This window comes from Neoarius graeffei, chromosome 20, assembly GCF_027579695.1.
Source record: "Neoarius graeffei isolate fNeoGra1 chromosome 20, fNeoGra1.pri, whole genome shotgun sequence".
NCBI classification, from domain to species: Eukaryota; Metazoa; Chordata; class Actinopteri; order Siluriformes; family Ariidae; genus Neoarius; species Neoarius graeffei.
This window is the reverse complement of record NC_083588.1, coordinates 23,896,975-23,910,771: the sequence shown is the minus strand read 5'-3', so window position 1 is coordinate 23,910,771 and position 13,797 is coordinate 23,896,975. Positions and strand designations below refer to the sequence as shown.

The 13,797-nt window shown below is 43.4% G+C and overlaps 1 protein-coding gene across 2 annotated transcripts in view; it reads right to left on the bottom strand.

Moving 5' to 3' along the window:
• coro7 (coronin 7) overlaps window positions 1-13,797 on the bottom strand; it is a 359,304-nt gene that overhangs the window by 345,015 nt on the left and 492 nt on the right. The gene's annotated exons all lie outside the window — the stretch shown is intronic.

The window sequence follows — 13,797 nt, the reverse complement described above, 5'->3', positions numbered from 1 at the left end:
GAACAAGGGAAATCCAGGCAGAGGTAGCAAAAGACACAATTCAAAAGAACAGGCAGGCAAAAAACGGACAAAAAACTGGACAGAAAAACTTGACAAAAAACAAGGAGAAATTCAGGCAGGGGAGAATCAAGAAGACACAATGCCAATGAGCTGTAGCGAGGCGAGGAAAGTCTACAAGAGACAGTGTGGCAAATGGAGTAGCTCCAAACAGTTCTTCAAAAGCGCTGGCTGATGGGAGAGGAGTGGTAGCAGGTGTGGGAGTGCCGCTTCAGGAAATGGCCTTCAGCAAGGCAGGACTGAATTCCTGTCCTGGATCTGGCCTGGAAGTCCCACAATCTAAGGCATGGATGGACTGGACCGGACTGTGACAGGACACCTCAGACACAGGAGTCAGAGTTGTACTGTTGCAATGTTTTGGACAAAGCTAAACTGCATTCAGTGGCTTTCTTTTTAAGGAAGCTGTCTCCAGCCAAACAAAATTACAATGTCAGTAACAGAGGACTCCTGACTGTCAGGCTGGCCTTGGAAGAATGAAGGCACTGGTTAAAAGGCACAAAGCACCCTTTTATCCTATTTACTGACCGTATAAATCTGGAATACCTGAGTACTGCTAAGAGGCTGAACCCAAGACAAGCCTGTGAGCTCTTTTCTTTACATGCTTCCACTTCACCTTGTCCTATCGTCCTGGCTCCCAGAATACCAAGGCCAACTCCCCATCATGTCAACATGGAACCCACGAACTTGAACCCATTCTGCCTCCTTCATGATTCAATACCATAATCTGGGAATTCGACCAAGAACTGGCCCGCACACTTCCATACCACACTCCTCCAGGATGTCCCACTAGCCTCATATATGTCCCACTACATCTCAGGGCTCATCTCATCATATGGGCTCATACCTCTCCTGCCACCGGCCACCCCGGGGTTGCCAGCTCCTAAAGATGAAGTATTGGTGGCCTCATATGCTCACCATTGGTTTGTCTCCTCCTGCTCTGAATGTGCCAGAGCCAAAGTTCTCAGGTCAAAGCCAGTTGGCAAACTTATGCTTTTACCCATCCCTCAGCATCCCTGGACTCACATCGGAATGGACTTCCTGACCAACCTCCCTGAATCTAAGGAGAAAAGTACCATTGTGGTGGTTTGTGACTGCTTCTCCCGCTTCTTATGCCTTGTGCCCCTGCCCAGTCTACCCACAGCCTTCGAAACAGCTGAACTCCTGTTTAACCACATATTCAGAAATTTTGGACTTCTGGAGGGCATAGTCAATGACCGGGGTGTCCAGTTCGCCTCCCAAGTCTGGAAGGCCTTTATGGATAACCTGGGCATCACAGTGAGCCTTACATCAGGCTATAATCCCCAAGCCAATGGCCAAGTTGAGCAGGCCAATCAAGAAATTGGCACATTCCTTTGTATCTTCTGCTCAGACAATCAGGAAGATTGGTTGCGTTTCCTCTCATGGGCTGAATATGCACAGAACTCCCTGCAAGACTCTGCTACCCAGCTGACACCCTTTCAATGCATGTTAAGCTTCCAGCCCACCTTGTTCCCCTGGAACAACACCCCGACAGATCTCCCAGTTGTTGATTAATGGTTTCAAAGGAGCATGCAAGTGTGAGAGGCAGCCCACCAACATATTGATCAAGCCACTCAAAGACACAAAGAAAATGCCAATCATCATTGGGGTGAAACCCCCAAGTACCAACCCAGGGAAAGAGTGTGGCTGGCCACCAAAGACCTTCAGAACTGGGTCAGCTGCAGAAAGCTAAGACTCCACTATATCAGACCCTACAAAATCCTAAAGAAAATCAACAACGTCACCTACCACCTAGAGTTACCCTGTCAATCACCTCTCGCCCTCCTTCCAGGTCTCTCAATTAAAACCTGTCACTCCGGGACCACTTGTATCCCATTCCTCAGCCAGCGCTCCCCCAGAGCCCCTCAAGATTGAGGGTCAATCAGCTTATATGGTTCGCACCCTCCTAGATTCACGCACAAGGAATGGGAGCCTCGAGTACCTTGTAGACTGGATATTACTGGGACTGGGAGGGCTATGGCCCGGAAGAGCAATATTGGGTCTTTGCCAAGGACATCCTCGACCCCATGCTCACCAGGGAGTTCCACTCTGACCCATTTACTGCACAGCATGCCTCGCACTACAACTCCCATCATGCTTCAAACTGCTCCCCATCACCTGAGTACTCATTATGGACACCTGTTCTCAATCACCGCCAAACATACGTGTGCGCGCGCACACACACACACACACACACACACATTATTTAAGGACTCTGCACTCAGACACACTTTGTAAAGTTTTGTTTTGGTTCATGCTGTTCATTACCAAGCCATTATTTTTTTTGCCATTTCCGTGTATGACCTGTGCCTGTTCATTGACATTGCCTCTTGGATTATCTTGTTTATGCCTGTTTGTTGACTATGCCTCTGCTCATTGTTTTGTATTTGTTTGCCTTTTCAAAATTTTATTAAAACACCATTTATCTGCACTTGCATCCTCTCGTTCTATGCCTATAGTGTTTGTGGCACAAATAATCCGGTCTAAAAAGAGATGGAATTTCCATCAGCATATGAGGCAATCAGAATTTGAAAATGGAATGATTGACAGTTGCACCAGTGTTTTGAGCTCTTTGCTTGAAATATGTACCCTTTCTTTCAGTGTTGACTTGGCTGTTTTTCCTTCCCATTTTACTCCCCATTTTAGTTACCTGCCAAATCCCTACGACCAGCCAGCTCTGGCCCATCATATGACAGCTATCAACTGGGTAAGGTGAATGCCAACGCTTGCTTCCTCCAAGACAGATGAACTTAACCATCTGCAGGTCTTCCAATTGCTGCTCGTACTGCGGCACTAGGCAGCGTATCAGACACCGAGGAAACCACTGTTTGCCCTGTTCTGCATACATGAGCTCACAGACACCCATAATTGCCTATTGCCACTGCGACTGACAATGGAGAGAGTATAACATCCCTTCTAATGGGGTGATGTGAGAGAATGTGGGGAGATAGAACATAAGTCATGCAGCTGCTTTGCGGTACATGGTGCATTGCACAGATCACAAGATAAAGTAGTATTTTTCTGAAATTAGACAAGTGAACCCTGCTGAAGCACTGACTTTAATAAATGTGTAATAAATTCATACTTTAATAGACTCCAAAATTTTGGTGTTCTACATACAACATAACTTTTTCTAAATTCTGATTACAGATTTTAGTGCAGTCACAGGTTTGAAAAGCTGAATTGCTATCAGATCGGACTTGACGTATTTTCTAATACAATTCACGGGCAGGCGGCACGGTGGTGTAGTGGTTAGCGCTGTCGCCTCACAGCAAGACGGTCTGGGTTCGAGCCCCGTGGCCGGCGAGGGCCTTTCTGTGCGGAGTTTGCATGTTCTCCCCGTGTCCGCGTGGGTTTCCTCCGGGTGCTCCGGTTTCCCCCACAGTCCAAAGACATGCAGGTTAGGTTAACTGGTGACTCTAAATTGACCGTGAGTGTGAATGGTTGTCTGTGTCTATGTGTCAGCCCTGTGATGACCTGGTGACTTGTCCAGGGTGTACCCTGCCTTTCGCCCATAGTCAGCTGGGATAGGCTCCAGCTTGCCTGCGACCCTGTAGAACAGGATAAAGCGGCTACAGATAATGAGATGAGATGAATTCATGGGCAAATTTTATTTTTTGGTCCTTTGCAACTGTGATGTTTCACATAACTTGGGATAAGAAGCTTGCAGAATCAGTTTGATTACTGTAAGAACAATCAGTATTGTATTAAACTTTTTGAAGAAACTTTTTGACATTTAAACATTTCTGTAATGAGACTAGTCCATGGTGGCTGAGCTGAATTGGACTTGATTGGGCTGCGCATGCACATTCTGTGCTACGCACTTCCTGGTTCCCGAGTTGTTTGCGACGAGTCCTTTTTTCCCGCGAGTGTTGGCGTTAATTACTAATCGCTTTTAAAAAAAATTCTACAAATAATTTTCCAGTATCATCTTAATTTTTATTGTACTGTCGCTTTCCTTTTTGTACTTTCCACTTTCTTTTTTCTTTTTTTTTCTTTTTTCAGAAGAACACAGAGACCGGAAGCTTTCTTTTTCTCCTCCTGCCTAAAGACCACAAGCGGAGGCCATCCACATTGGATCTGTTTTAATATCAACAGATCTTTGATTAAGGTACGTGAATCTTTTCATCATGGCACACCTTCAGCCTGTTCAGTGTGCTGAGTGCAGAATGTTTTAGCCATTCTTCCTCCATCGCTAGCGATAGCTTTATTTGTGATAAGTGCAGATTAGTTAGCTTTCTGACAGAGAAGATTACAGTGCTAGAAGAATGTGTCCAGGCTTTAGAGAAGGTCAGTGAGCGTGGGAATAGTGTAGTTTTTGTAGAGGAAAGTCTGGATGCCCTAGATGGAGTTAGCAATCCCCCAACTCTGGCATTAGAGCCCTTACAGCAGGGCAAATGGGTGACGGCTCAGCGGCATAAGCGTAGAGCCAAAGCTACCGCTGAGGCTCGCCCACGGGAGCACCACTCCCCTCCGCGTCATGTGTCAAACAGGTTTGCTCTCCTTAGTGATGCACCCACTGAGAAACCTGAAAGAGCTCTGGTTATAGGGGACTCTATCATACGGCACGTGAAATTAGCTCAGCCTTTAGGGGCACCAGCAGCTTTAGTCAGGTGAATACCGGGAGCCAGGGCGCCGGACATAGCAGGTAATCTTAGGGTCCTAGGTAAGCACAGGTTCTCAAAGATAGTTATCCATGCAGGAGCTAATGATATACGCCTTTGTCAGTCTGAGGTTACTAATGGCCCTTTTCCACTACCCTTTTTCAGCTCACTTCAGCTCACTTCAGCCCGACACGGCTCGCGTTTCGACTACCAAAAACCAGCACGACTCAGCTCGTTTCAGCCCTGCTTAGCCCCTAAAACTCGCACCGTTTTGGAGTGGGGCTAAAGCGAGCCAAACCGTGCCGAGTGAGGCTGGGGGCGTGAGCAGACACTCCCCTGTGCACTGATTGGTGAGGAGGCGTGTCCTCATATGCCCACACACGCCCCGCGAGCGCGCTGGGATCTGTAAACACCGCAAACCCGGAAGAAGAATAATTACGAATTACGAGAATTTCTGAAGCCTTATGCGCCTCGCCTCATCTATACGCTCTTGCCAGTATCTGTCCGCATTGTCGGTGACAACAAGCCACAGCACCAAGACCAGCAACACTAACGACACCATGTCCTCCATGTTTATTGTTTACTATTCGGGTCGTGAGACTACTGCTTAAAAGATCACTGAATCAGTGACATACAGAGCATCGTGGACGAGTTCGCGGAGCGCAAGGCTCGTCGTATGCCCTTCAAATAATGCGCGCAGTAGGCTATTGATGTTTTATTATGAGCCATGTACAGTATGTCGCCTAATGTTTTTTTGTTTCTGAGTTACATGTTCGTTTGAAGGACTTAATGTACAAAATAACATAGTTGCACCCCGTAGTGTTGAAATTGGTAAACACAGTGCATTCAGTGAGGTTTGCACCGCCCTCCTTTTATTTCTGACTCTTCCTGTCACCGTTGCAACCTCTGAGCGCTCATTCGTATGCCCTTCAAATAATGTGCGCAGTATAGGCTATTGATGTTTTATTATGAGCCATGTACAGTATCCTAATGTTTTTTGTTTCTGAGTTACATGTTCGTTTGAAGGACTTGATGTACTAAATAACATAGTTGCACCCGGTAGTGTTGAAATTGGTAAACACCGCAGTTGCGGACATTTTGTAGCCTAAAATGATGTTATGATAAGCTTTAATAAAGGGCCCGGTCATTTGCCCCGCCCCCGGCCCGGCTCTGACTTGTTCCGCCACTGTCACTGATGTCACTGTTTGCGCTGCTTAACGACATCACGTGACGTCCACCCACTTTCGCTAACTCCACCCAATGTGTCCACCCACTTCCAGCCAGCACGGTTCAGCGCGGTTGTAGTCGAAATGCAACTCCAACAGCCCCGCTCAGCTCGACTCAGCACGGCACGGCTCAGCCGCGTTTGTAGTGGAAAAGCGGCATAAGAGTAACTTTGTAGAGGTGTTTAAATTAGCGAAGGCGATGTCCGATGCTGTAGTATGCTCTGGCCCCATCCCAATGCGGCATGGCGATGTAGCTTACAGCGGGTTATGGTCGCTGAACTGCTGGCTGTCCAGGTGGTGCTCTGAAAACAGTGTGGGCTTTATAGATAATTGGGCTAATTTTGAGGGCACTGCTGGCCTGTTAGGGCGGGACGGTATCCATCCCACTCGGGAAGGTGCTGCTCTCATTTCTTGCAGCATAGGTCATAGTCTCAGAACAGGCCTAGTTAATTTCTGACAATCCAGAGCCAAGGCCAGGGAGCAGATGAACAGGCTAAACCAACTGTCTGCTAGCTACACAGAGTCATCACTCAGGGTCCACTACATCGAGACTGTGTCTGTTCCCCAAGCTCAACAAAAAGGTAGAAATATTCAGAGAGTTTGTTCCAGTAACCTAATCAATATAAAATTAGATCATACTGACTGTACAGCTGCTGCCAGCACCTTTGATCTAAACGTGGGGCTATTAAATATTAGATCTCTTACATCTAAAGCGCTAATGGTTAATGAACTCATTACTGATCAGAAGTTTAATGTACTTTGTTTAACTGAAACGTGGATTAAGCCAAATGAATATATAGCATTAAATGAAGTGGGTCCTCCTGGATACAGTTATATACACCAGCCTAGTCTAACTGGCAGAAGAGGAGGCGTCGCGGTTATTTATAATGATTATCTAGGTGTAACACAAAAACCTGGTTATAAATTTAATACATTTGAAGTTCTTCATAATGTATGTAGCCTCGAAAAATAAGTCTACCCAGTTACAGTAATTCCGTTACTTATTATTTACAGGCCCCCAGGGCCATATTCTGAGTTTCTTTCTGAATTTGCAGATTTTATCTCAGATCTGGTTATTTCCTTAGACAAAGCTTTAGTTGTCGGAGATTTTAATATTTCACTTCGATAACCCAGAAGACCTTTTAAAAACAGCGTTTGTGTCCCTTTTAGATTCAGTAGGGATTAATCAGAATGTCATAGGACCGACCCATAACGGTGGTCACACCCTCGATCTAATACTAACATTTGGGTTAACATACTTCCACAGTCTGAAGTTCTCAGATCATTATCTCATCTCATTCAAACTATGTCTGAGTAATAATATATGCACCTCACCACGCTACTGTATTAAACGTACATTCATGTCAACTACTGCACAGTGCTTTATAAATGATCTCCCAGAGTTATCAACTTTGATTGGGTCACTGTCAGCCCCTGCAGAACTTGATCAGGCAACTGAATGCTTAGAGTCAGCATTCCACCATACCTTAGATAATGTAGCTCCTCTTAAAAGGAAAATGGTCAGAGATAAAAAAAATTAGCACTCTGGTATAATGATAACACTCGCCACATTAAAACAGACCACTTGAAAATTGGAACGTAAATGGTGTCAAACAAAATTGGTAGTGTTCAAATTAGCGTGGAAGGAGAGCTTCCTGAAGTACAGAAAAGCTCTTAGTGCTGCGAGATCAACATACTGTATCTCTCCTCCCTAATAGAAGATAACAAAAATAATCATAGATTCCTATTTAATACTGTAGCAAAATTAACCAGGAATAAGTCCACTATAGACACATGTACACCTGTAGTATATAGTAGCAACGATTTCATGAATTTGACAAAACTGAGAATATCCGACAAAAAATTCAAACTACTAATTTAAGGTCAGACAATGTAAGTGACCCTGTAGTTAACAATATAACTGTATCAGATCATGAATTAGAATGTTTTACTCCCCTAAAAGAAACTGAATTACTTTCATTAATCTCAGCATCAAAAGCCTCAACTTGCATACTAGATCCCTTACCTACACGTCTATTCAAACAGATAATACCTGAAGTAATTGAACCGCTTCTAAAACTAATAAATTCTTCTCTTACGATCGGCTATGTACCCAAATCCTTTAAACTAGCAGTTATCAAACCCCTGATTAAAAAACCTGACCTTGATCCCTGTCAGCTGTCCAATTATCGGCCAATATCAAACCTCCCCTTTATCTCCAAGATCCTTGAAAAAGCTGTGGCACAGCAGTTATGCTCATATTTACATAGGAATAACATCCATGAAATGTATCAGTCAGGATTTAGACCTCATCATAGCACAGAGACAGCACTGGTTAAAGTAGTAAACGACCAACTGTTGGCATCTGATCAGGGCTGTGTCTCGCTGCTTGTGTTGCTTGACCTCAGTGCAGCATTTGATACCATTGATCATTCCATTCTTCTGGATAGACTAGAAAATGTTGTGGGAGTTAAGGGAACGGCCCTCTCCTGGCTCAGCTCTTATTTAACTGATCGCTATCAGTATGTTGATATAAATGGTGATATTTCTAGATGTACTGAGGTAAAGTTTGGTGTTCCACAAGGTTCTGTCTTGGGTCCACTGCTTTTTTCTTTATATACGTTACCTCTGGGTGATATTATTCGTAAACATTGTATTAGTTTCCACTGTTATGCTGATGACACACAGTTGTATGTTTCTGCAAAACCTGATGAGAGACACCAGCTTAATAGAATTGAAGAATGTGTGAAGGACATTAGACACTGGATGCTTATTAACTTCCTTCTGCTTAACTCTGACAAGACTGAAGTACTTGTACTAGGACCACATGCAGCTAGAAGTAAGTTTTCTGATGGCCTTTCTGTTTCTTCACATGCAGCAGTAAAAGACCTCAGAGTGATTATTGACCCCAGTCTTTCATTCAAAACTCACATTGATAACATTACCCGGATAGCTTTCTTTCATCTCAGAAATATTGCTAAGATAAGAAATTTAATGTCACTACATGACGCAGAAAAACTAGTTCATGCTTTCGTTACCTCCAGGTTGGATTATTGTAATGCCTTACTGTCTGGATGTTCCAATAAGTGCATAAACAAGCTCCAGTTACTTCAAAATGCAGCAGCAAGAGTCCTTACTAGAGCTAGAAAATATGACCGCATCACCCCTGTCTTATCCACACTGCATTGGCTCCCAATCAAATTTCATATTGATTATAAAATACTACTATTGACCTTTAAAGCACTGAATGGTCTCATGCCACTGTACCTGAGTGAACTTCTGGTCCTCTGTGACCCACCATGTCTACTTAGATCAAAAGGTGCAGGCTATCTGCTGGTACCTCGTATAGTGAAGGCTACATCAGGGGACAGAGCCTTTTCTTACAAAGCCCCACAGTTATGGAACAGCCTTCCAAGTAATGTTTGGGAATCAGAAACAGTCTCAGTGTTTAAGTCTAGGCTGAAAACCTATCTGTTTAGTCAAGCCTTTTGTTAATAGTGTTTATGAGGTAAAGGTGTAGATCTGGAGGGTCCTCAGACAGAGCATTTTGGTAAACTGGGATGTATGGATGATGTCAGTCCCCACTCGCTTGCTCACTCGAGTTTGTTGACGGTGTAGTGGCTGGCTGCTTTATGTCCTGGGGCTCCCTCATGCCTGTGTTACCTTCTGGCTCTCCCCTTTTAGTTATGCTGTCATAGTTAGTTGCCAGAGTCCCTGCTTGTACTCAGTGCAATATGTATACTGTTCCAACTTATTCAGGTGACATTGGGCATACCTAACAACCTGTGTTTTCTCTCCCTCTCCCCCCCCCCCCAAAAATCTGTCCCTCTGAGTTACATGTTGGTCCTGGGATCAAGATGCTGACCTCTTCTGCTCCTCGGACCTGCTTGATCCATCCTGGTGCCCTGTGTCTGGTTGGAGTCTCATTGCATCGCTCCTGTAGAGGACGGCCCCATGAGGACAGTTGAAAGTTACACCTGAAGGACGCTCTGGACTCTTACAGTCATGCTTTTATGGCTGAGGACTACAGTTGACTTGCTAACTTTAGGACTGCAGTTGTCATGAACAGTTTTGCACTCAAGTTTCCATCAATGAAGAGTTTATAACATCAATGAAACTGACTTCATGTTAAAACTGTTAATATTATAGTCATGCTCTCTGTTGTTGCCCAAATGAGGATGGGTTCCCTTTTGAGTCTGGTTTCTCTCGAGGTTTCTTCCTCATGTCGTCTGAGGGAGTTTTTCCTTGCCACCGTCGCTACAGGCTTGCTCATTGGGGACAGATTAGGGATAAAATTAGCTCATGTTTTAAGTCGTTCAAATTCTGTAAAGCTGCTTTGCGACAATGTTTTCTGTTAAAAGTGCTATACAAATAAACTTGACTTGACTGAATGCAACTGTTTATGACCAATAAAGACAAATGGACAAAGCTCGTTCAGAGTACGGATCTACTAATCTGTTACCAACATCAGGACCCTGAAATACTTCCAGATATTCTGGGCTGATATCAGATCACATGTGATACATTTTCAGACGCACAATGTATTTTGTAGTGAACATATAATTTAGACTGTCATGGCACAGATTTTGAGCAACTTGTCCTAAAGCACACCACCACTCTACATGACATTTGTTCAACTCAAATAGTCCATTCAATTAAATTCAATCCAAGATGACAGACTCACAATAGAACAGTCATAAGAAATGCTGTGACTTGTTTCAATGTGTAAAATATATTCCTTCACTCGAGGGAACTGTCAAATTGATGTACATGTAAATTTGACCATTAAAGAAAAATGGCTTCATCTGGCAACTTTAAAAGCTTTGTTGTCATGTCATTTATCTCTGTCAGAACAGAATCAGAAAATGTATGTGTGGTCTGAGAAAACGTGCCACTGTCACCGAATTCTGGAAAATAGCCAAAAAAAAAGAAAAATCAGATTTTCAACAAAATTTAGTTTTTCTGCCAATAATATACCTTGACATTTCTACTTTAAGATCCATCCATCCATTATCTGTAGCCGCTTATCCTGTTCTACAGGGTCGCAGGCAAGCTGGAGCCCATCCCACCTGACTATGGGCGAGAGGCGGGGTACACCCTGGACAAGTCGCCAGGTTATCGCAGGGCTGACACAGAGACAAACAATCATTCACACACACACCTATGGTCAATTTAGAGCCACCCATTAACCTAACCTGCATGTCTTTGGACTGTGGGGAAAACCAGAGCAAATCCACGCAGACACGGGGAGAACATGCAAACTCCACACAGAAAGGCCCTCGCCTGGGCTCGAACCCAGGACCTTCTTGCTGTGAGGTGACAGTGCTAACCACCACACCACCATGCCGCCTGTACTTTCAAATGGCATAAATATATTTTCCCAAAACAATGGTTTTTTTTTAATTTTGGTTTCATTCATCATTTTTTGTATAGTTAATAATGAAATGGACACTGTAACCAGATACTGCATGTTATCTGATTAAATACACCATCTAAATACACTCAACGCACACTGGACACACAACAGTGGACAAAGTTTAAAAATGGTTAAATGACCTAATAAAAATGGATTAATAAATAATTAAGTAAACAGAGCAGAACTAACTGAATTCCTCTGCAATTATTTCCCCACTGATGTAAAAGCCAGCAGATATCACTGGAGTGAAGAGACGAGGATGAAGCTTAGAAATGCCACGAGTGACTTTGACCTCAGGAGCCGAAACAGAGAGTGGTGTGAATGATGATAAACAAAGGAATAACTCATTGGTTTGTTTGTTTTTTCCCAAATTTTGCACTAAAGTTGTTTTCCCCATAAGGAGGTTAGGTTAGAAATGCAGAGGTGGGTGGGGAGTCTTTCAGTGGAACTGTACTGGGTCTTAAAAATATCATTTGGAGTTTTTTTTTTAATTCATTCCCACGAAACTGTGTTGGAGGAAGTTATATTTTCACATCCATTTGTTTGTTTGTCTGTTCCCAATATAACTCAAAAACTAGTGATGAAATTTTTGATGATTTTGATGAAATTTGGAGGAAAGGTGGGCCATGGAACAACTGATTAGATTTTGATGCAAATCGAAATATGTACATGGATCCAGGATCCAGCTATGTATGTGAAGACAGGATTTTTTTTTTTTGGCATTTTCCCAATGTAACTCAAAAAGTAGTTAACAGATTTAGATAAAATTTGGAAGACAGGTTGGCCATGGGCCAAGGAACAATTGATCAGGTTTTGATGCAAATCCGGATATGTACATATATCTGGATTTGGGCGGCACGGTGGTGTACTGTAAGTGGTTAGCATGGTCGCCTCACAACAAGAAGGTTCTGGGTTCGAGCCCAGCGGCCGGCAGGGGCCTTTCTGTGCTGAGTTTACATGTTCTCCCCGTGTCTGCGTGGGTTTCCTCCGGGTGCTCCGGTTTCCCCCACAGTTCAAAGACATGCGGTTAGGTTAATATGGGATGGCCTTGGGCTGAGGTACCCTTGAGCGAGGCACCTAACTCCCAACTGTTCCCTGGGTGCTGTTAGCATGGCTGCCCACTGCTCTGGGTATGTATGTGTGCTCATTGCTCACGTGTGTGTGTTCAATGTTTCAGATGGGTTAAATGCAGAGAGGAATTTCACAAGTGTGTGATGAATAAAGTTGTGCTTTCTTTCTTACATGGATCCAGGATCCAGATGTGTATACGGAGACAGGATTTTTTTCCCCCCCAGTGTAACTCAAAAACTAGTGAACGGATTTTGATGAAATTTGGAAGAAAGGTTGGCCATGGGCCAAAGGAACAATTGATCATATTTTGATGCAAATCTGGATATGTACGTGACTCTAGGATCCAGATATGTATGTGGATACAGGTTTTTTTTGTCTGTTCCCAACGTAACTCAAAAAGTAGTGAACGGATTTAGATAAAATTTGGAAGAAAGGTTAGACATGGGCCAAGGAACAATTGATCGGATTTTGATGCAAATCTGGATATGTACATGGATCCAGATATGTATACGGAGACAGGATTTTTTTTTTTTACTTTTCCCAATGCAACTCGAAAAGTAGTGAACGGATTTTGATGAAATTTGGAAGAAAGGTTGGCCATGGGCCAAGGAACAATTGATCGGATTCTGATGCAAATACGGATATGTATGTGGCTCTAGGATCCAGATATGTATGCGGATACAGGTGTTTTGTTGTTGTTGTTTTTTTTTTAACTGTTCCCCACGTAACTCAAAAAGTAGTGAACAGATTTTGATGAAATTTGGTATACAGCTTTGGCATTATCCTAGGTTCAAGTGATTTGATTTTAAGTGCGACTTGATAATGCGGCTTGGCGCAGGTATGCACTCTACTGTGTGCCTTTCTAGTTCATTTAGAAGCCAAACCTGGCAGACAGGGGTTTCTAAACAAGTAGTTAAACTAAACTGTTAAAACAGTAAGAGATATATTATATTATCACATTTACATATGACATTTGACACATAAATACTACTTCCCACATTATTACCTATTAAATCCCAGTTTATGATGTAACTCTTGCATGTGACAGCATGTTAAGCGTGTTTATGCAAAATGCATAGCCTACAGATTAAAATCAGGTCTGCAGCCCACTTTCTGATCTCCTGTCAGCCCAGAGGCATTTACAGACGATTAGAGAAGATAAACAAATCGGACAATGCAGGCTTCATACATAATGCAAATCCAAATAGAAGGGAAGATCATCAAAATGATATAAATCTGCATAAAACGCAGGACTTGTGATCAGGTCAGTGATCTTCCAGCACAACTGAGATGATCGCACAAAGTGAGGCTAATCGAGCACAGAATGAAAACCCGGTTACGAGCTTTCTTACATTAAACTACTCAGAAATAAATCAAAGTGTGTGCTGCATATTGCATACTCAAA